This window comes from Triturus cristatus, chromosome 10, assembly GCF_964204655.1.
Source record: "Triturus cristatus chromosome 10, aTriCri1.1, whole genome shotgun sequence".
NCBI classification, from domain to species: Eukaryota; Metazoa; Chordata; class Amphibia; order Caudata; family Salamandridae; genus Triturus; species Triturus cristatus.
The window spans coordinates 125,744,951-125,769,576 of record NC_140593.1 but is presented as its reverse complement, the minus strand read 5'-3'; the positions used below and the strand labels follow the sequence as shown (position 1 = coordinate 125,769,576).

General features: G+C 43.5%; 1 protein-coding gene across 3 annotated transcripts in view; it reads left to right on the top strand.

The window, feature by feature from the left end:
* Positions 1-24,626, top strand: part of TOPAZ1 (testis and ovary specific TOPAZ 1) — a 1,878,688-nt gene that overhangs the window by 401,526 nt on the left and 1,452,536 nt on the right. The window lies entirely within an intron of this gene.

Sequence of the window (24,626 nt, the reverse complement as noted above, 5' to 3'; positions counted from 1 at the left end):
GTTTATGTATCTTTTAGTATTTTTGGGGCTATAAATTCAGCTTCTTGTTTTAAATATTTGTCGGACCAGCATTATTGGATGGGCAGGAGCCCCAGGTGATGAAAGTGAGTTATCTAAAGGGCTGCTTTACAATTGTTTAAGTGTTCATTTGGTGAGAAGTCATTGATCATTTTCAAGTTATATTTTGCTCTTTCCAAGAGGATATGCTTTCATATTTTGTATTTTCCTTTGAAATCGTATTGGAAGCATGTTTCAGATTGCCTATAAATATGCAATATGATTTGGGGAGTAAGGATCACAAATGTCCTCTAACACTTTGAATACTTCTTTGTAAAGGCTGTTCATGCCCACTGGACCTTGTGGAGGTGGGATTTTCACAGCCCCTCTTAACCTGCTCCTCTGGAGATGTCTGCTATTTGAACCTTCTGCATTATTTAACCCAATGGCTAGCACTTGCTTACGCAGGCTAAAGGAGCTGTTTTAGCAATTAGAACAAATTCTCTGCAAAGGCTGCATACCCAAAGTTTGATTAGACCCAAGATGGCCAGAGGGAAGCCCAACCGGGAGGTAAATTGGCAGGAAGGAGAATAAGAAAACACTGGGTTTGGTGGAATGTGTGTTCTGATGGATAGTTTATTCTGCAAAATTCTCCCCTTATGAATGCCCTCCAGGCCCCAGACTGGAACCGAAAAACTTGTACCAAAGCAATATCCTTACAGCACTGCTAGGTGATCCCATGCAACTCCAGTCCAACCAAGATGTGACAAAATCTGACTGTATTTGGAGCTGTCTGCATCAGTTCATGTTTACCCCACCATACTATTGCTGGTCTGGAGTTCTTCTACAGTGTCTACTGAGTATCTCCCCAAATTTGAAAGGGAGCTGGAGGCCAACATTTATTTTGATAGAGGCCTATAAGCCTACTCCAAATGGTCCCTCTGTCTTCCTTTAGGGAATCTCCTGACAAGGATTGATTCCCAAGAGGTTCCTGCATTTAAAAAATAAAAACCCTCATGAAGAAGTCCTCTTCTTCCATGAGGAAACAGTCTTGCACCCAGAACCATTTGGACATGCTGGGTTTGCCAGTCTCTTTCTTGTCATTTTTGGAGCTGACCCTGATTCTCAAAATCTTTAAACTAACATTCTCAACTCCATCTGCTGATCCTCATCTGATGGAGACATTTAGCCGCAGATTCCTTTTATTTGAATTTCCCAGGCATCAGACTGGATCCGGAAGATTTTTCTTTGAGAAAAACCCATATGCACCTATTGGTGGAATCGGTTGGCTCCATGTGATGTCGTCCATGCAGTTGTCACCTATATAAACACCAACTCGGCGCGCTGACTTCAGTTCTTCTCTTTCTGCGCCAGCCAGCACAGATCTGTGAAAAGAGCTACCCTCTGTACTTTTTGTCAGGCTTTTTTCAATGTTTTATTCACCCCTTTTTGGTGTGTAGGTTTTTTCCTCATGCCAAAGAAGACTTCAGGTTTCAAGCCATGCAGTGCCTGTCACTGCTCCTTGTTTGTGACGGTCCCGCACTTGATTTGTCTTTGGTGTCTGGAGCGTGTCCTCTTTGAGCCTCTGACTACTGGGCCATGGCTCCCAAATCTTTGAGGGACTGGTCCCTAAAGCTGCTTGAGGCCCGATTCTCGGCACTGTCGTTCTTCCTGGAGTTCCTGCTCTCGGTCCCTGTCGAAAGGAAGGTCAGGGCAATGCTCTGAGAGTCCAAAGTCTTTGTCCTCCCACTCAAAGTCTTCGAGTTGGTCAGGTGCAAAGCATAAGAAACATAAGAAGTCGAAGCATGCTTCGACCTCTCCTAGTCTGTCGGCCGACAAGGCAGACATGGCACTGGAGCGCTTTAAGGACTCGCAGGCTATGACAAAGTCCTTGGGCCTCTCATCCCTGATCTGCCTTTTGCCTCTTTTGTGGCTAGCCATAGCCCAGCCACAAGACAACAGAAGTTCAGCAACGACTGCGTGGCTCGGTCCGACACTGTGGGTTGGGTGGCCGGAGGTCTGATCAGCCCCCGCTGCAGCCGCCAAACCTTCCAATCCCATCCCAGATCATGGGCGGCCAGTTTGTTTTTGATCAGCCATTTCCTCCACCACTGGCAGAACATCTTCTTGGACAAGTGGGTACTCCAGATAGTCAGAAGGAGCTACTCTCTCCCCTTCGAGACAACCCCTTCCTCCATGCCTTCAACTTACAACCGGCTGACGGAGGATCACTTAACTTTGCTTCAGGAGGAAGTCATGACTCTCTTGGTCGAAGGAGCCATGGAGAGAGTTCTGGCGCCAAGAGTAGACTGTGGTTTATGTTCCCACTGCTTTCTGGTCCCCAAGAAGAAGGACCTGCGCCCTAACCTAGATCTGCGAGCCCCCAATATCTTCCTCAAAAAGGAAAAGGTCAAGATGCTCACTCTAATTCTGGTCTTGTCTGCACTGGACCCAGGAGACTGGGTGGTAGCATTAGACTTGCAGGAGGCTTATGCGGTTTATGTTAGGCCACAAGCACTTTCAGTTCGCTGTGCTCCCCTTTGGCTTTACCAGCTCCCCTCAGGTGTTCACCAAGGTGATATCGGTGGTCGCAGCTCATCTGCGCCGATCAAGGGTGACAGTCTTCCCCTATCTCGACGACTGACTGTTGAAGGCGAGCTCGCCTCAGGCTGTTGTCTCTCACCTCCAGACTAAGGCGAACCTCCTACATTCGCTGGGGTTCACTTTCAACATGCCAACGTCACATCTGACTCCCTCTCAGACGCTTCCTTTCATCGGAGCGCTCTGGACACAGTACAGTTTCCGACATATCCTCCTGAATGGAGAGTGTAGGATATTTAGGCTATGATACCAATGTTTCAGCATCTCTACTGTATTTCAGTGACAAGACTGAGGCTGCTGGGCCTCATGGCCTCCTGATGGTGACACATGCCAGGGCTCTGCAGTGAGTCCTGAAGTTCCAGTGGGCGCTGAAAAACGGAGGGTAATAGCAATCCCTCAACAGGGATAAACCGCACTTAAAGTAGATGATATAAGTCAATATTAACAATAATCGTTAGCGCTTAGACAATTGTAGAAAAATGGGGTGCTGTGTGTAAACTGATGGCACTGATTACCCAACAGTGCTAATAGCAGGTCCAGAAACCTGCATATACAAATGAAAGTTATTCAGTAATAGCACTCCCTAGTACAGTTACATTTGGCGCTTTTCGCCCAAAATACACATAATGAATGATTGCATTCTCAATAAAGTGTTCACTATCGATGTAAATTCGTCTTCTTTATTCTTTATAGTGAATTTCCCAGCAAATAATAGAAATCAAGCCAACACGTGTTTCGTCTGTACCACAATACGTATTCAGACTTTTTCAAGGCTGGAAAAGACGGAAATGTACACAGTATGTGATACTCTACAAGTCGGTTAACGTGAGACAATATTAATACAGTTAAGTAATAAATCCTAACCATATTTTTCTAGAGAAGAAAAATAGGAAGGAAAAAAGGGAAGAGAGAGGGAAAATAGACGAACTGGCCCAAAGGACCGTATATCACCATGAAAGTAAGAGAACAGAAGAACTGACCCACAAGACCATACGTCACCGTGAAAGTGAGTCAAATGCGAACATTAACCTCAAAGAAAAACAGAAAAGTAGTAAGACTACACTACGTGAAGAAAGATAAGAGAATCCAGGGCAGCCATCAAACACTAGACATTAGTCTAAGTGGCGCCAAAACTGAGAATCATCCAGTGAATAGATTCTACAAAATGAGAGAAAATAGTGAAATGTCTAATTGTTGTTTAAAGAGCAGTAAAACACACTAAAACACACCCACCAATTGTGTAGATCCAGAGCAAGTCACAATGATCAAGTAATGATCCAATCCCAGATTTCACGAAGGTCTGGAATAGAAGAACTACCGAGAATAAAGAACAAATTAACAGATCACATGGGCTAATCAAGTTTTAGCCAAACATACGTAGCACACCCCATAAGTACAATAAAATTGTCAGTGATGATATGTGAACCGAAACTTACATCCAAGTCCAAAATATCTCATTGTCTCACATTAAATAGTTAACAATTCGCATACAGAGACCAGCAATCCCAGATAATGCCGTAGTAGTTATTACAAGGTCACTGTTGGTAGTCCTGTCAATAATGAAATGGTGACTTGTGTAGTTATCAGGATCCACACATTATTGGTACTGTACCAGAAACCTCCCCCAAGCTCAAAGTTGTCCAAAAAAGGACATACTGGTTCCAAATGAAGAATAGTGACGCACATAAGCAGCATAGCACTGTTAGTATAAAAAGATTGTCCTTCCAAGTATTTAATGTAATGAAATGTGTATCAGTAACAAATAAGTCCGCGGAATATCTAAGTTAAATAAGAACAAATTGACACTCGCCAACGTCCCGTTCGGAACGTCCAAATAAGAGTCAATTAATTTAGACGAGAAACTTTTAAACCAAATATATAGAGCAACAAGCGATGGCTGATAGTGTCTTCGGTCCTTCAATAGTTATAAAAGAGCAAATATCTGTAAGAATATAAAAACATTAGGACCATACTAAAATGTTACTAGAATGAACAAACTTGACGTTAAATAACAACTTTTTTAAGTACAAAGATAGTTGGTATAAACAGCATTCAGGCGTGGCAATGGGGGCAAAATTTTCTCCATCTTTTGCCAATATGTACATGGGCTTCTATGAACAACTGTAGTGTATCAATGGGGGGGGGGTGGGGGGGGTGGGGGGGAAGAAGCAGTGGTCCACTCAGCTTCCAAAGGTTAGTACAACAATATCAGGGTAGGGGGAATGGACCACTTGTCCTGTGCACCAGGGTCTTTTAGTTTACGTGGTTGGTCATCCTTAAAAAACCCTCATATACGTACACTGGCGTTAGGCGGTATATCTTGATTCTCCGCCGTCGTGTATCGTAATAGCATGATCATTGGGCTTTTTTTTGTCCAAATGCTAACCTCCCCATGGAGGAAGACCAACTGGTTGTGCAGTAGTGGTCAGAAATATCAGAACGAGGGTGTGCTCGTGCTCAGTGAACTGTGATGTTTAAAATTCCTAATGTCAAATCCCGTGTCCTTTATTCTTGAGATACATGACAGAGGGAAATTAAAAAATGGTGCTCGTGCATGTGAATAAACTTGATTATTAGTTTAATGCACTGGTAAGGGTCTAATGTGATCTGGTCAACATGTTTCAGCCTCATGCAGGGTCTAGAGGCTTTCGTCAGGACCAAAATGGATATGAGGGAGCAATTTTTGGCTCTCCACAGGTATTCTAGAGGTGGATATTCGTACTCCCCACCTTCGTTTTCGGGGAGTCAGACCGGTTGTATCTGTTCCTTGTTTCACAAGTTGGACATCTTCCTTCAGGGTATCTGTCAGTTAGGTGAAAGCCATTTGCGGCTACTCCGGCAGAATCGCTTGTTCTGCCGGAGTAGCCGCAAATGGCTTTCACCTAACTGACAGATACCCTGAAGGAAGATGTCCAACTTGTGAAACAAGGAACAGATACAACCGGTCTGACTCCCCGAAAACGAAGGTGGGGAGTACGAATATCCACCTCTAGAATACCTGTGGAGAGCCAAAAATTGCTCCCTCATATCCATTTTGGTCCTGACGAAAGCCTCTAGACCCTGCATGAGGCTGAAACATGTTGACCAGATCACATTAGACCCTTACCAGTGCATTAAACTAATAATCAAGTTTATTCACATGCACGAGCACCATTTTTTAATTTCCCTCTGTCATGTATCTCAAGAATAAAGGACACGGGATTTGACATTAGGAATTTTAAACATCACAGTTCACTGAGCACGAGCACACCCTCGTTCTGATATTTCTGACCACTACTGCACAACCAGTTGGTCTTCCTCCATGGGGAGGTTAGCATTTGGACAAAAAAAAGCCCAATGATCATGCTATTACGATACACGACGGCGGAGAATCAAGATATACCGCCTAACGCCAGTGTACGTATATGAGGGTTTTTTAAGGATGACCAACCACGTAAACTAAAAGACCCTGGTGCACAGGACAAGTGGTCCATTCCCCCTACCCTGATATTGTTCTTCTATGAACAACATCATATCTGGAACTCGTGTCCAACCATATTGACTAACAACATAGTATATTGGGGTCGTTTTATTGACGATGTTCTCATGATCTGGAACGGCAATAACTGTAGTCTTAATGAATTCTTTGTGTACTTAAACAATAACACATACAACCTCAGCTTCACTCATACTTTAAGTAGAGATCACATTGATTTTCTTGACGTAATATTATTTGTTGAGGACGGAATCTTACAATCTAAACTATTTCGTAAGACAACCGCGTGTAGCTCCTTATTACATGCCACTAGTTCACATCCTAGTTCTCAGATAAGGGCAATTCCCTTTGGCGAAATGATTTGCCTCCGTAGGAACTGCAAAGATTCAACTTTTCAACAAGAAGTTATTAAACTTAAGAGCAGGTTTGTGACTCGGGGGTATGATCCGAAAACATTGGAATGGGCCCACGCTAGGATTGACAGAACTCCAAAAACCTAGACATGGTAACAAGAGGACTAAAAAACGAGAACATGTCGCCTTCATTACTCAGTACCACTCCTGTAGTAATGACATTTATAAGCTCCTTCGCAAAACTGGCATTTATTACAACTGGACTGTGATCTAGTCTCATTTATTAAACAAAAACCGCAGGTAACTTAAACAAGAGGCAGGACATTGAGGAACATTTTGAGTTCAGGCACTTCGGACACAGTAGCATCAACACAACGAAACTGGTTACCAGATAAACCAAATGGCTTTTATAAGTGCTCTATGTGCACTGTTTGTCAGTTTGCTTGTGACAAAATCAAAAAGTTCAGTTACAATACGAAACAATCATATAACATCATGAATTTCATTAATTGTAACACAAAATTTGTGGTTTATTGCATAATTTGTCAATGTGACCTGATATATGTGGGGAGTACCATCAGGCCGCTTAAGGAACGTATTCAGGAACACATCAGGGCGATTCGCAATAACAACCGTGACTATCCTTTGGCAGTTCATTATAACACCACACATTCATCTGTTGAGACACTCAAACTAAAATTTCATGGCATTGCCACGGTACTGGAAGATACTCGAGGTGGCAACCGGGTCTCTAGATTGAGATAACTTGAGGCTCAATGGCTAATTAAATTGAGAACTGTTGATATGGGACTCAATGTCGATAGAGATTTACGTGTTTTTTTAAGAGACTGATTATAACTTCTTGGGGTAGTGCCAACATGTTTCTACTGTTTTCTGAGATCCTGTTAATATTTACATTGTCTGTACATTAATGCCATGCTACTATGTCCTCTTTGGAGCATCTTTTTTTGTATTTAACAACCATGAGACTTAGACAATAATCATGTCTTTTTGTCGAGAACTTGCTGTCCGTTTCGGACTATATGGGTCTGTCTTTGTATCTGCTTATTCGGATCACCTACTACATTGTTAATCTTTTTTGTAGGATCATTGATATAACAATTGAAAATATTTGTTTGTTTTTGTGTGATTGTTCATCACTATCTGCTTGACAGTAAGATAAGAGGTTGACACACATAACTGAGGATATATGTATCTAGCTATGTTTGGACTTGCTAGATATTTTACTATCATTCCTTTGCCCTCTACTGTTCACTTACTACTATCTCATATGTATAACTATATGTGTCATGCTATGAGTGTGGCTTTTCTTACTTCTGCCTACTATAGAACAACTATACTCACCCTTGTTTCTGTTTTCTTAACCCTCTTTACTCAAACTTCTGTTTTCGTTTGTCACTGCGCCGCTATTCACTCAAGCAATAGTCGTTGTAGATGAAATATTGTTTTTAGACGTCTACAATTTATACAAGTGTTCTCTTCGCTTTTGACTAAACTATAGTCCATTTTTAAACGTAAGCCGTCAGGGTGGTTCAGTACGCTACCCATATTGTACAGTGCTTGTGAGACGACACTCATATACTTGTTGAACGTTGGATGCTAACTGGTGCATTTTGATATGATCTCTTTCATATACCAGGTGACTTTTTGAAGATTATTAGTTTTTTCAAATACATACTACAAGATAGCGGTCATGTTCACTGAGAAACCCAGTACATTCCTATAGTAGACTGATGGATTGATCACATGACTAGATGCGTTCACGTGACTATCACGTGTCTTCCTTCAAATTGAGGGAGGCGCGGGCCGGTGAATGACTGTATCAGGAGTTTGTTGGGCGTACTGTTTTTTCGTGGAGCTAGGACCGCTACCAGGTATGCATTTTTGATGATATTTGACAGACACTAATTTAGTGTCATGTTTACGGCTATCTAACCTCCCCGTTTTTACATTCAAATTCTTTCCATAGCATGTGTTGTTTAGCACAGGATGTCCATTAATTGGGGTCGTTTATGCCTGTTTTCATACAGGGAGCCGGCTTATCACGGTTGGGCTGCCCACTATGCGGTTCCACCTTTTGACTTTGTGATCTCCTTTACTTCCTTGAAAGATATGACGCGCACCTGACACTTGACTTGTTTGGGTGAGTGTTTTTCACTCATTTGTGCATATACATTGCTATGTTTTTTGTAACTTTGACTTTTTTACCGCAACTTTTTGGCACTATATACTTTTTTTTATATACTTAGAGCTATTTGCTCTTTTATAACTATTGAAGGACCGAAGACACTATCAGCCATCGCTTGTTGCTCTATATATTTGGTTTAAAAGTTTCTCATCGAAATTAATTGACTCTTATTTGGACGTTCCGTACGTGACGTTGGTGAGTGTCAATTTGTTCTTATTTAACTTAGATATTCCGCGGACTTATTTATTGTTACTGATAAACACATTTTATTACATTAAATACTTGGAAGGACAATCTTTTTATACTAACAGTGCTATGCTGCTTATGTGCGTCACTATTCTTCATTTGGAACTAGTATGTCCTTTTTTGGACAACGTTGAGCTGGGGGGAGGTTTCTGGTACAGTATCAATAATGTGTGGCTCCTGATAACTACACAAGTCACCATTTCATTGTTGACAGGACTACCAACACTGACTTTGTAATAACTACTACGGCATTATCTGGGATTGCCGGTCTCTGTATGCTAATTGTTAACTATTTAATGTGAGACAATGACATATGGATGTAAGTTTCGGTTCACATATCATCACTGACAATTTTATTGTACTTTTGGGGTGTGCTACATATGTTTGGCTAAAACTTGATTAGCCCACGTGATCTGTTAATTTGTTCTTTTTTTCGGTAGTTCTCCTATTCCAGACCTTCGTGAAATCTGGGATTGGATCATTACTTGATCATTGTGACTTGCTCTGGATCTGCGCAATTGGTGGGTGTGTTTTAGTGCTCTTTAAACAACAATTAGACATTTCACTATTTTCTCTCATTTTGTAGAATCTATTCACTGGATGATTCTCAGTTTTGGCGCCACTTAGACTAATGTATAGTGTTTGATGGCTGCCCTGGATTCTCTTATCTTTCTTCACGTAGTGTAGTCTTACTACTTTTCTGTTTTTCTTTGAGGTTAATGTTCGCATTTAACTCATTTTCATGGTGACATATGGTCTTTTGGGTCAGTTCTTCTGTTCTCTTACTTTCATGGTGATATATGGTCCTTTGGGCCAGTTCGTCTATTTTCCCTCTCTCTTCCCTTTTTTCTTTCCTATTTTTCTTGTCTAAAAAAATATGGTTAGGATTTATTACTCAACTGTATTAATATTGTCTCACGTTAACCGACTTGTAGAGTATCACATACTGTGTACATTTCCGTCTTTTCCAGCCTTGAAAAAGTCTGAATACGTATTGTGGTACAGACGAAACTCGTGTTGGCTTGATTTCTATTATTTGCTGGGAAATTCACTATAAAGAATAAAGAAGACGAATTTACATCGATAGTGAACACTTTATTGAGGATGCAATCATTCATTGTGTATTTTGGGCGAAAAACGCCAAATGTAACTGCACTAGGGAGTGCTATTACTAAATAACTTTCATTCCAGTGGGCGCTGCACCAGGGGAATTTACTCTCGGACATGGTCCAGATCTCGGAGAGACCTGCACAGGACCTGCAGTGGTAGCTAACAGACTGCGATTGGGTAATAGGGAACCAGACCACACTGGGGCGGGCATCTGGGAGTGGTGAGGATCAGAGGACTCTGGTCTCCGGTGAAATCCAGACTCCACATCAACTTGCCAGAGCTCTGAGCGATTCGCTTGGCATTGATAGCCTTTCTTCAATGAAAGCAAAGCTGGTTCAGGTGTTCATGAACAACACCCCGCCATGTCGTACTCCAACAAACCAGGCGGGTGGGGTCATGGCATTTCCTTGCTGGTTCAACACCTTTCAGATTCCTAGAACGCCAGGGTGGTTGAAGTCAGCCGTCGATGCCTAGCAGATCACGAATGCTGTCTCCATCCGGAGGTGATGTAAGGTCTCTTTAAACAGTGGGAAGAGCCTTGGTTAGAACTGTTCGCCTCCACCGAGAACGCTCAACGGCAGCAGTTTTGTGTGCTAGTTTCCAAGGCGGCTCTCGCTTGGAGAGGCTTTTTGTCTTGAGTGTAGGTCAGGCCTCCTATACGCCTTTCTTCCAATACCACTCCTGTCCAGAGTGCTCAAGAAGATTAGGAACTAACGGGCCCAAGTCATTCTTGTGGCTCTGACTGAGCACGGAGAGTCTGGTATCCTGAGGTTCTCCAACTTAGCATTGATCCTTTGATCAGACTGCCCCTTTCGGAGGATCTTTTGTCACAGCAGCGGGGCGGGGGGGGCCTCCTCCCAAACCTATCTACACTACGCCTTCTTGCGTGGCGATTGAGCGGCAGCAGTCGATAGCATTTGGCCTGTCTCCCGAAGTCTGTAATGTTATTTTGGTAGTCAGGCGTCCCTGTACCAAGACCAAGTACGCTTGCCGGTGGCACAAACTTGTTACATATTGTACAGAAAAGTCTATTGATCCTCTATCTTCTTCCCTTCTCTCTTTTTACATTTTATTCTTACCCAGCAAGGCACTCTCAAGTGCACTCTCTAAGGGTACCTATCGGCCTTGTATGTCTTCCTGAGGCTGCCAGACTAACCCTCTTTATTCAAATCTCCCATTGTCAATAGATTCCTTAAAGGACTTGTACATATGTTCCCACATTCTCCTTTTATTATGCCTCAATGGGACCTTAATTTGGTTTTCACCTTTCTAATGTGCATTCCATTCGAATCTCTTTATTAATTGCCTCCTCCGGCTGCTTACTATCGACAGAGTCTTTTTAGTGGCAATTCCATCTGATAAGAGGGTGACAGAATTGCAGGCTCGGTCATCCAAGGATCCTTCCCTGACCATCTTCCGATATAAGTTGGTGCTTCGCACTTGAGCCTCTCTCTTACCGAAAGTGGTAACACCTTTCCATGTGGTGCAATCTGTCACCTTGCCCACTTTCTATGCTTTGCCGCACTCTTTCAACAAAGAGGAGTGACTCCACTGTCTCAACCCAAAAAGTTCGTTCCTTCTACCTTGTCCTCACTGTAAAGTTCTGGTGGACTACCGACTCTTCGTGGGGTGCTTTGGATCAAAGAAAGGTTGTGCGGTGCAGAAGATGACTATCTTGCGCTGGGTCATCCTCTCCATCAAAATATGCTACGGTCTGGCCAAAAAGCAGCCTCCTGAAGGCTTAAGGGCTCATTGCACCAGAGCGAAGGCTGCTACCAAGGCATTGCAACATGGAGTTCCAGTTCTCGACCATTTGTCAGGCAGCAACGTGGGCATCCCTGCATACGTTTACCAAGCACTGCTGCCTGAACAGTCAAGTCCGCAGGGATGGCCTTTCTGGTGGCTCCATCCTGCAGGAATTTCTCATCTAAACTTGTCCGCAGTCCCTCTTACGGGGATGGTATAGCTTGGGTATCTAATCAAAGGTAAGGAATCTGCTGCTAGCTGACTCTATCAGATGGACAAGTTATTTACCTTCGGTAATGCCTCATCTGTTAGAGACATGATCTAGCAGCAGATTCTTTATTGACCCACCCATCGTTCCTGCACAGCAAACAGGTTTTTAGGGTCAGCGCTGTTCCCTTTCAGGACCTTAGTAGTTCAAAACACGTCCGTGTACTTCATGGCGCTGCGCTTCTGGCCTGGAAAGTGGCATAAAGTAACTGACTTCAGTGTGCCGAGGTGGTGACACAGAAGTCGCAACTGTGCGTACAGCATCACGCCGAGCTGACCAGTGTCACCTACCGGCACGCTGGGGTATTGCTCGAAGAAAAATCTTCCTGATCCAGTCTAATACCTGGAAAATTCAAAGGTAAAGAATCTGCGGCTAGATCGTGTCTCTACCAGATAAGGCATTACCGGAGGTACGTAACTTGTCCCTTAAGAGATGCCTTTCGGCAGGTCTTCAAAGATATCTTTAGAACTAGCCCGAATCCCTTTAGGCCAATCCCCAAGGGTGGTTCTGATCATGTGGGCTATGAAATTCTGTCAGATCTGGCCCCTAGGTATGTTTCTAAGTATTGATATTTATAGTGTAGACTTAACTTGAAAGCAACGGTAACTGATTCGGAGAAGCTTGCTGGTCCCCCTGTCCTGTTCCCTACTGGAGGTGGTCCTTAAAGTGACTCCAAGTGACCTCAATGCAACTAGCCCAACCTTTTAGTCTTAGCCCCCCCCCCCACCCCTGAACTCCCTCCCTCTGTAGCTGTAACATAGTGTCAGATAGCAGTGGACTGTCACCTTCAACACGTCCCACCCTGACACCGCAGCCAGCCTAGAACAGGCTGTCGGGAACTTCTCTGCCGGGATCGCCAACTACACCAACAGTTTTCCCCATCAAGCCGAGCAAACCCAAAGGATCCACCAAACAGGCCAGTTGGCACACCATGGAACTAAGAGCCATGAAACACCTGTAAGCAACTAGAAAATAAGTGGTGCACCACAAGGATTCCACAGACAGCCACCTTTAAGATGACCCTCAACCACTACCACCAGCTCCTGAAGGAGACAAAAAGAACGCCCTGGTCGACTGCATCGAAGCCAGCTCGAACCACAGCAAAGAACTCTTCAACATCATCGGAGTTCCCCAGAAAGTCAGCCACCAAAATCATCATCACCCCTTCACAGCAACTTTGTGACACCTTGCCGGACTTCTTCCATGACAAGATCTCCACCACCTACAAGAACTTCAAACCCCAGCCTGCCCCCTCCTACCTCTTCAGTCATCTCGCTCCCACTGATACGAGCCAGACCGCCTACTCACATCCTGGGACCAGCTTACTACACAGAACACTGCAGCTATCATGAACTCTGTCCACTCAGGAACCCCCACAGACCCCTGTCCTCACCACATGTACAATCTTGGGAGCAAGATCAGCAGTGAGCTCACTACCATTTTCAATGCATCCATCACCATGGCCACCTTCCCTGAAGAATGGTTCTTTATATAGTGGACCAAAACCAGGTACACTGTGTAAGGAGTCCAGGCATCCCTTATTGGTTTACAGAGGCAAAAATAACACTAAATGTTGACTTTTGTGGTAGTGTGGGCGAGCAGTTTAGTCTTATCAAAGGGTAGTGCTAAGCATTTGTTGTACTCCAAGAGGCAATAAATGAGAGAGACACGCGAGAAAAATGTGTGAATGGAGTGTGAAGAATACACCCCTAAAGAAAAGCACAGGAACCACTAAGAAAAATGATTGACAATGTCAACTGCAATAATGCACTGTTTTCCTAATTAACCAATGAGCGCAGCTCTTATTCAACAGGTTGGCTGTCGAATGCACAAGTGATCCACCTTTTCAGCGGCCACATTGGCACCGCAACAGGATCTACAGTGTGCGTTTTAAGAACTACGAACTTTACTATGAACTTTTTTCCTCAAGCTTTGTTGACTAAAGACACTTCCAATTACCAGAGAATTGCAGACATCTCCCATGGATCCATCCCAAGACTTGCAATAATCGATAGGTTATTTATTTTTGCATTTCTATATACCCTATGTTTACTATCGGTGCCGTCACATCCATTCATGACCAAAGAACAGCCAAGTCAAATGGAGTCCACTCGAAGCTCTCCCCGTGCTTGCAAAAAGTTCTCTCCTATATCACCTATAATTACACCGAACCCAACACTAGCATCCCACATGCACTACACAGTGCCCTCTTTCATATCCCCTGGTATGAGCACATGACCGCTGTGGATTCCAAGACCTCAGCCAGGTTATGTTGCGTCTGTTCACTGATAACCCATGCAGCAGAAGCAGACAAGATTTACATGTCCCAAGAGGTGGCCTCCGAGAAAGCAAAAGGCCTTCTCCACCTATACCTATGTAGGATTAGGACCAAAATACAACCCGACAAGTTAGAACCCCACAGAGTTATAGTGAATCTGACCCGATACGAGACCAATCCAACAACACTGTACCTTCTCAAGTCAAGTCAAAGATAGCTTTATTCGATTTCAGTTGTTAAAACCATAAAGGCACATAAAAATACATACATAAGAACAAAATCATAAAAGATCAAAATACATCACAATCTGAGTACTTCATAATAGGGAAGACCTAAGTCAAGAAGGAAGTCAAAATTTAATTCATAGAGGATCTACATCGAATTGCAAATTTTAAAAATTTTGATACAGCACTAATGGTCAATTCATCTTCTAGTAGCAGCAGCTTTACATAAGCAGGTTTACACTGTCTCAGGCCCCAAATCTTAAGAAGGGGAATCAGAAATCTTTCTTCCCCAAGCATAATATTTACAAAATAAAACACAATGTATTGTTGTTTGCGTAGAAAGGTTATCACAGGGGCATTTAATTAAGCTGGACGACCAATCATTATTATCGGGGAAGGTTAACATCCTATAATAAGAACCAGTTCTAAGTCGAGCTAACAACATCCTAGTGTAACAGGAAAGCTCAGGAGATAGATAAAGCTGCATGCCAGATCCCTGAAATATTTGATGATGATGTAATACAGATGTCTTATTCCTCTCCTCAAGCCACCGTTTGGACTCCAGAAATTCAAGACATTTTTTAAAAGCCTTTCTGGAGATCGAGGATGAGGTATTAAAATATCCTACATACCCCATATTAGTCAGGAATTCCTTTATAAATGAGATCCATTTGATATCTTTCGATCTCTCTAATCTCATGTAGTCTAGCAAGATGGCTCTATTATAAGTAGTTGCCTCAGAGGTCCATATCTTATGCCATAGCAGTAACGGGATAATTTTTATCAGATCCGATATGTAAACCAGATCGAGTTCTCTATGGCAAACGTATGTGGAGGTCGAAATGGGTACCGCTAAGAGATAGCACAGGAAAGAATTTTCTTTAGCTTGTATTTCCCGGCAATCCGTGGTACCCCAAATACCGGCCCCATAAATAGCGGTTGAGACGCATTTAGATTTATAAATCTCCAAAAGGATACGTACAGGCCTACCCCCCAATTTATTTGCAAATTGTTTTACTGCACCTAGAGCACGGGCAAAAGCAAGATTCCTTGTACTGACCGCTGATTTCCAAGTTCCCATTTTATTAAAAACAATCCCTAAATATGAAAAAGTATTTGTTAAGCCTATCTTAGACTTTTGAATAAAAATATCACAAGAAAGCTTTTTCTTTGATGAGCAGCACATGGTAAAAGTTTTCCCAATATTAATTTTTAAACCCCTAGAACGCATATAAGATATAAAACTGGTTACCGCCTTTTGGAGGCCCGTTTGGGTTCTAGCCATGATGACCGCATCATCAGCATAAAGTAAAATGGGGACCGCCGCTCGATCAATTTGTGGGTAATCTACATCTAATTCCAATAAAAAATCCGCCACGCCATTTATATATTAGTTAAAAAGAAAAGGTGCCAGAATACAACCCTGGCGAACGCCTTTCATTATTGTGAATTTGTTGGTAAATTGTCATCTTTTACCATATCGTACCTTTGCCCCAGCCCCTCTATAAAGTTCTTTTAAAAAGTTAAGAATTATTTGATCTATGCCAAACCCACTTAAAGTGTCCCATAAGACCTCGTGGCTTAAGCAATCAAACGCTGAACTAAGATCAACAAAGGTCTTAAAAAGGTTGCCCTTTTTTGCCGTCGTATATTTGCCAGTTATTAAAGCTAAGTTAAGGCCTTGTTCGACAGTTCCCAAACCTGACTTAAAACCGTATTGAAATTTAGATAAAATATCATTATCCTCCGCCCATATTTGCAACCTATTTAAAATAATTCTACCAGCTACCTTCATAAGTGAGTCGAGAAGCGAAATTGGCCTATAACATTTGGGATCATTACGGTCTCCCTTCTTAAAAATAGGCACTACGATCGCTTCCTGCCAAGTAAGAGGGAATCCCTTTTTGTTGAAGCTATTTAATACATTGGTAAGCAATGGGGCCCATAAGGAAATATTATCTTTATAAATATCTATAGGGATCCCATCAGGCCCTGGAGCTTTGTTTTTTGAGCTTGCCAACAATGCTTCTTCCACTTCGGAGATAGAAAAGAAGATCCCTAGTGGGAACAGGAGAGAAGAAATAGGCTCGCTAACGACCGATTGAAATTGGAGGTTACAATCTGAGGTAGGCAAGTCATCTTTTTTATAGAGCTCGGTAAAGTGGTCGACCCAGACTGAATCTTCGATAGCAAGCAGTCAGATTTCCTTTCGTTAAAAAAAGGAGCATTTATTGCTCTCCAGAAAGCAATATTGTCTCTCAAAGAGCTAGCCTGGACTAAAGCAGTCCAGCCATTCTCCTTCAACTCCGATTTCCGCTTTTGTAATGAGGATCTATAGGTTGCTCTAGCGGTTCTAATTTCTTGTGGATTTTTGGGTATTTTTTTTAAAACCTGTTTTAAGTTAGTATGCGCTTTGGAACATTCTGAATTGAACCAGCCCTCTGCCTTAAGTTTCGCCCCGTCCCGCGGAGTTCCTGTCAGTTTGCTGCCAATAAGAGATGTAATCCTCAAGAAGGCACTAATGACATCTGGATCAGGCATTTCATCTAGACAAATCATGAAATCATTAAATTGATCTGCAATCAGAGTATGCATGAATTTTATAGGATCAACCTTATTCCATTTTATCGCGTAGCCGTTTGTTTTCGACAATGAAATGGCATGGCGATATAAATTGTGAGCTACGCTGGGCATGAGTCTAGAACTCAAATCAAAATAAAAAATTGAACTAATTGGGAAGTGATCACTGATCGCAATGTCCAATGTTTCAAACAACAGGACATTGTGATGATGGCTTGAAGTGATCAATGTAAAATCAATGACGGACAATATACCACGCCCGTTGAAAGTGGGTTCAAAGTTAACCTGAGGACTACAAAATTCGTTTACAAAACCCAGGTTCCAATCAGAGAGTAAACTATTAAACAGGTTTCCCGTCATAGAATGCTCAAAATGTGTACATGGTTCGCCGATTAGGTTTACCATACCGCATGTGCCTAAGTTACTGTAGGGGCATAAATGGCAATTAAAATCGCCCGTCCATATAATACATGGATCATTATGTTCCTTTTCTATTTCGTTACGTAAAAAATTAATTAAGTCATCCAAGACTTCTTTCTGATCCTCCTTAGGGATATTATTATATATATTAACTAAGATGATGGAACAATTTCCTTTTCCTTTTAAAAAAAGTAACTGAAAAGCATTATGACCCCCAGTAGAATGGTGCTTTATAGTCAAATTAACTGCATTTGAGATATAAGTGCAAAGCCCCCCCGGAACATCTGCCCCTCCTAGACTGGGTAGCCGTGGTGAAATATGTACGATACCCAGCAAGATGGGTTTCAACCTGATCCCAACATTCCTGGAAACAGATGATATCGTATCTTTCAACTAGGTCACAAAAAATAGGGTCGTTTAGCTTATTAGATAACCCCGCTATGTTCCAGGACAAAAGGGCCAACTTCCGTCTATGAGCAGGTTCCGATCTTTCCAGGACATGCGAATTTACGACAAACGTCTAGTACTTTTGGTAAGGAATTTGATCTAGTATCCCTCACGGTGATATTGTGAGGTTGTAAGGAGACCGATTCACCATCTTGTACAACCTCAGGGTCATTTGGAACTATAATTTCTTGGGTGACCAGTTCCTCAGATAAAATCCGAGGAACAATTTGAATACTTATTAACTCTTTGTCCCCGGCATTATGCATGTCCCTTAAATGTCCATTCTCAAGATAGTTACGTTCTTTCTTAGATTTATTGGATTCGCCGCAAGGATCATGCTTGACTTCACCAATCAGATGGAGTCAATCAACCATCTCCAGGCAACTGTACCTATTGGTGGTCGTTATTCCTCGCCAGAAATCCCCGATTTCCAATCCCCTGTTTCGTTGCCTTCTCCACCCCCTGGTATCTCCTCCTTTCTCTTGGTAACCTACTTCACCCCTGCTACAGTCGTAGGCTGAGTGGAGGGGGGACCTAGGGGGATAGAAGAAAGAAAGTTTCTTGGTTCCAATAGCCTCGTTATTATTATGGGTATCCCAGGAGCAGATATAATCAACCGTAGCCGGGTTCTCAAAGTTAACCAAAACACAATCACCCTGGATTGTTTTTGTGCCGACCCCACCCAGGGAGCCCTACGCACCATTAAAATCTTACTCGTCCTGTTTGGAGGCAATGAGCGATTTAAATTGATCCAGTATTGCACCTTATTTTTTAAAGACCCAGTGGACTCCTCCATGTCCTCCTTCAATTTAGGAACCTCGGTCAGAACCCCTTAAAAAAAGGGGTTACTTCCGGGGGTAAATTGATAGCTAATTTCCCTGATTGAAATTCATGTTTATAATCCTGAGTTTTGTTTGCCTCCAGAGTGTTATTTGTGGCAGGATTAATGGTATTCTCTATGGGTTTCTTCTCTGGGAAGATCAAATCCAATATAGTTTCATTCTCATTTGGGACTAATGATTTTTTTGTTGTTGAGCCCACAGGAATTTTTTTTTTTGAGGAGTTAAATTCTTATTCCCTGCCTTTATTACCTCGGAGCTAATCAGATTTTTAGAATAGACGGTCAATTCAGTTAATTGTTTTTCAATCAGACTCAGTCTATTTTGTAGAGGGAAAATATATGTTTTAAAAAGCTCACTCATATGATTAAAAAGTTTGTGGTAATCAGCCTCTGCAACCTTACAATTTACTAATGGGCTAGAAGCGACCTCTGCATTGTCCAGTTCGGGAGTCATACTATTCGCATGTGAACATGCGGAAATACGACCATCCTTTGACAGTCGGTCTGATTGTTCCCCGTTACTCGGGGGTACCACGTTTAGCCCTTTTTCTTCGAGTACCAAATTTCTCAGGCTGTGCTTGATCTTCTTTAGCTTCTTTATTTTTCCTTTATTTCCTGGCTTTTTTTGGGTGGCGCCCTGTCTCATACCCCTCGTTTGTCTTGGTGTTAAAACTTCTACGGTTTGAACTGGTTCTAGGGCCAAAGACCTCTCTAACTGCGAGTCTAAGATACAATCAGAGGGAGACGGTGATAGGTCTACCACATTTGGGATGCTGTGAAAGTCCGCATGAACTATAATGGGAGCTAATTGCTTATTCTGATGGTCTGGAGTTTTGGCTGTTGCGAAGTGTCCCAAAGACTAGCGTTTTGCTAGAATAAGATCTTGGGACACTCTCCGTTCCATAAGAGCAATTCCCTGATCGATGACTGAGTTAGCCCTCACGATAAAGTTATCCAAAGGGCCAATTATACTATTTGCATCCGTAGCCACTTTATTCCTAGATCCTCGTGTAGACGCCATTTATAGATCAGGTTGTTCAACTGCGAAACGCTACACAAATACAGAACTAAATTGTAATCAGCCACATACAAGAATAAATGTTAAAGGGGGGGCCCGGTCCGGTCCTACTCGGTCTGTAACGGGCTGAAACGGGCCCGCCCTTGGCACGTCCCGCGCGCGTCCCGCGCTGCGGCAATAGGCTCTGAAGATATAGTTAAGGCAAACGAAAAGGGGGAGTGTCTGGGAAGAGGCAGCAGCTGTTGGCGATGTTCTCGCTGCAAGCGCCTCGCAGTCCCTCACGCCCTGTTCAAACGCCCACAAGGTTGGCTGGCAAACGAAGGTCCACAGATTCAAGCACGAGCGGCTCCCGCGAAGCGGGGGCCGCGAGTCGTGTTTTAAAGGCAGGGAGGCAGGCAGGCAAGCAAGGGGGGAGTGTCCGGGAAGAGGCAGCAGCTGTTGGCGATGTTCTCGCTGCAAGCGCCTCGCAGTCCCTCACGCCCTGTTCAAACGCCCACAAGGTTGGCTGGCAAACGACAAGTTAGAACCCCACAGAGTTATAGTGAATCTGACCCGATACGAGACCAATCCAACAACACTGTACCTTCTCACTGAGCCTAGCGAGATTCAAACTGAGCTAGATAGAATGCTCAGAAGGGGCACCATAGGGTAGGATACTGTTTGGCCCGAGAATTTCCAGAGGAAAGATTCTTAGAGGGAATAAAACCACCAAACCTGGTGGGTTTAACAGCTTAGCCGCCCCATGTAAAGAAATCTGGGATACCGAGGCAAGTGGATATACATGGCTAGAAGGGCTGAGGCAACCCCTAATTTTGCTGAAACTTGCATTGTATTTTTTGTGTTTGAGGTAAAGGAACAATTCCACTGAGGCACAATCCTGCATATTCCGGGCATGCAATAGGACACCTTTACGCTGATGGATGCCTTCTGGAAGTGCAGCTGTTTGCTACACTCCGCTTGTTCCCAGATGGCATTGCTCCTGCTCCCTTATCCATACACACCTGACCTTGGTCATTCCAGGAGAAGAACTGTTGGATTTCTAACACCGCTAAAGAAATGACTGCTTTGTTGCATCAGGCTTGTGAAAGAACTACTGCTGATTTTTGTGCTGGGCTCAGTAGAAGGACATTTCAGAAGAATTCTGACTGTTCTCTAATGCGCAAGTATCAGTCAGAAGGTCCATACCCTTCTTCACTTTAAAGACTAAAGCGGACCTCCACTGGTTGCAAATAACCAGATGGGAAATGCTCAAGATGAACAGCACCGAGCTTGGCCTTAATTTGTTCAAGGAAGAACTGAGAGCCACCTGCCTCTTGATGATGCAACATCGATGTGTTAGACTTAGTGGCTGCAATGGAGGGAGGGGTGTGTGCCAAGATCGGTGCGTCCTGCTGCACGTTTAGCCCAGGAAAGGACATGGACAATAAGACCTTGACTCTTGTCGTCCAAGCACCGCACGGCTTGCAAAGTGACGTGCTTGAGGTGGGAGGTGCCCCTGAGAAGGATTGGCATTCAAACTGGTTCTCCTGGCTCCCCTAGTGACTGTCTGGACTCTGCAAGTCATTGCTGCCGGTTTTCTTAGTGCTATTGTTTTTGTGCAGTTTCCTGCAATTGAGGGTTTCCTGCTGTAAAAACGCAATCCTCAAATAGGGTAGAGTACAAGTAACTTGGAAAGTAACTATGACCAAACCTAAAGAACAACAAATCTCCAATAATGTGAATGTCATGTAGTATGGGTTGGGTAGTGTAGTTGAAAATTCAACTATTGCGGGGGCTGTTAATATAGGAAAAGTCAGTGTTAATAATAATTCTTTTATATGTAAGAAAGAAATCTCATATCTATTATCGAATTTACTCGTCATGAACACTCCATCAACCTCAAATCAGAAATATGTGGGCAGGCAGGCTCTGTAACCTAGGCCTGGGGTTACCAATATACAAGTCACAGATAGGGTAGCACTTCGCCGGCAGACAAACGCGAAAACACGAAATCAATCTCACAGATAGGCGCAGCGATTCCAGGGAGACTGGACTCAAGACAGCGCACATGGCTAGAGGGGTGCACGCATTCCAAAAACACAATAAAGTCAGATGTCACATGAAGTTAGGAACATTCAGCCAAACAGGACACTGGACAAACAGTACACGCAGTGATCACGCCTTCATGCTGGACATCTGGACACGCTATCCACTGGCCACACTGTGTCCACGCAAGATCGAGGCTCATTTATGTTATTTATGATTCCAAAGACGAGGCCCGCATTCTTTTCTGAAAAAAAGAATAGACTGAAGCATTTTATGATGCCTAAGGAAATGTATGAAGCCATGCTCAGATGGATTGTACTTTCGGACAGTCCTCAGAACAGCTTCAGTAACTTCCAGGCTGGAAAAGTCTCAAAAATGTTACTAGGCTTGCAGGTCTAGTAACTTGAAAAATCTACTTGCGCTAACTGTAATGTACTTGATCTTGGTCCCTGAAAGCAGAGCAAATGTGACTAGATAGGATTTAAAGGCATCTTTATTGCTCATTCACTTTGTAAGCAATAAAGATGCCGTTAAATCTTGTTCTCTTGTCACATTTGCTCCGCTTTCAGAGACCGAAGTCAAAAGTCAGTTTGTCTTCCTACTTGCCAGAAAGGGCGAGTAGGCCCTAAAAATAGCTCGTCCTGAATAAATCTGGCTCGCCATAGCGAGTGGGCATGTGGATTTTTCGAGCCCAGTCACTGTACTCCCGGCTGAAGAGTTTAATTAAACCAACTGCTCCTGTTTTGCCAAACACCTCTTGTCTTTTGTTTTTTCAAGGCAAATTCATATTTGACTAACACCCTAATGCTGTTGGAGGGTCCAGGGGGCCAACAGCGTCAACTCCTGCACTTTCAAAGGGAACCTCAACCACTGAAAGTGGAATTAAAGGGTGCCTTTGGGTGGTTAACGACTTTGCCACTGGCTCGGCAGGTAACACAGGAGGTACAAAACTCCTTCACCTTTTGGGACATTCTTGGCCTGTAGAAGTGGGTAAATAACCTGCTCCAAGTGTTGCTCTGGCCATGATGCTCAGCTAGGGGGACGTCATGGACCAATCAGAGAAACAAGTCTGTTTTGCAGAGGCACTACCACTCTCTTAGTGGCACCAGGCTTGGGGTCTCTTGCCTCAGTATACAATAGGCCCTCCTTCCAATAGGTCCTGTGGGAACCACTGACATCTCACTGTTGCTGTGCAGCAGCTTGCGGTCTCAGGCTTTCAAGTGTAGGACAGGCCCTCTGTCCTTGGCACAGCTCTCTTCTAGAGGACCCCCTGGGCCTAGGAGCTCTACCGTGTAAGGCCCAAGTTCCTGGGGCTCAGTTCCCTCTGGGGCTGACGGGCCTTCTTGCTGTGGAGAGGAGACCTGAGCTTGTGGCTGTGCAGAAGCTAATTTCCCAGACTACTTTTCTTTTCTCTAGGAGGGTTAGGCCATAATTCCAGACTCCAACTCCTCTTTTTCACCCTTGGCTTTGCTCTGTGCTCTGGCTTTTACGCACTCCCACTCAGATTCTTAGCATGGCTGCATGATTTCTTGGCTGTACCTCAGCCCATGCTGAGGACTCCAGATCATTCCCTAGCAGAGTTTCAGCAGGAATTGCAGAGGACAGGACCACTTGTTGTCCAGTAACCCCTCCCCACTCCAAGGACACCATAGCCACAGAATTAACCTTGGTTACATTATCGGCATTGGTGACTAATTAGGTTTGTCTGTTCTGGAGATACAAGTTTTACAGTCACCAAGGTAACACTTTTATCTCTCAGTGCTTCCGCTCTGATCCCAGTAATATGAGGCTGCTTGTGCTACTCCAGATTACTGGGCCAAACAGCCAGGGCAGCTACATCCACTCCACCCTCTGAGACTAAAGTGGTTACAGTGTGCTCTCTGACCTGGTCAGGGCACACCAAGGATCCTATTTGCAGATTCACCACCCCAGTGGTGACTGGGTGTGCACCTGAGGAAGCCTTTTTGGGACAGATCGGGTCTCCAGTTAGGTGCACGTTGGCTTTGAAATTAAAGCACCAAGTCTTTTTGAGATCCTTGTTCTTAACCTGGTACCCACCTCTGGTCTGGGTATTGTCTTGGAGCTCACCCTTCTGTACAGGTTTTTAGGGGCCTTTAGAACACTCTTTGCTTTTGATTTAGTTTGCTCACTCTTTCCCTGTGGTCGGGGGGGGGGGGGGGGGGGGATTAGTAACGTCTCTCTTTTGGCCACCACCTCCATGAGACTTCTTTAACATCCTCATCTTCACTCAGTGGTCAGCCTTCTTTCCTAATTCTTGGGGAGAGACGGTACCTAGGTCCACCAAGTACTGATGCAATTTTTTGAAACGGTTACTTTCGTAATAAGATTATAAAACCCATCATAGTCTTGGAATTTGTTACATTTTAACCAGCCACCTAGTGTTTTGACTGAGAAGTCAACATAATCTACCGAGGTCTGAATTGAGCTTTTGTGAGTCTCTCTGAACCAAATTCTGCCCTCCTCAGTGCTGAGGCCGAAGCCCTCAATCAAGGTATCTTTCATAAGTCATAGGAGACTGCATCATTCTCATTAGGTGTCAGTAGTCTATCCCTGCACTTTCCTGAAAACAGCTCCCAGAGTAGAGATCCCCAATACTTATTGTTTGAGTTTACTCATCTTACAAGCCCTCTCAAAGGCTGTAAGCCACTTGGTGTATCAGCATCCTCTACATATTTGGGGACAATCCCTTTAGGCAATCTTAGGGTCAAAAGCTTCATGTTTCTCCCCATTTAAAATTTTTCTTCCACCATATGAGTTCTCGCCCATT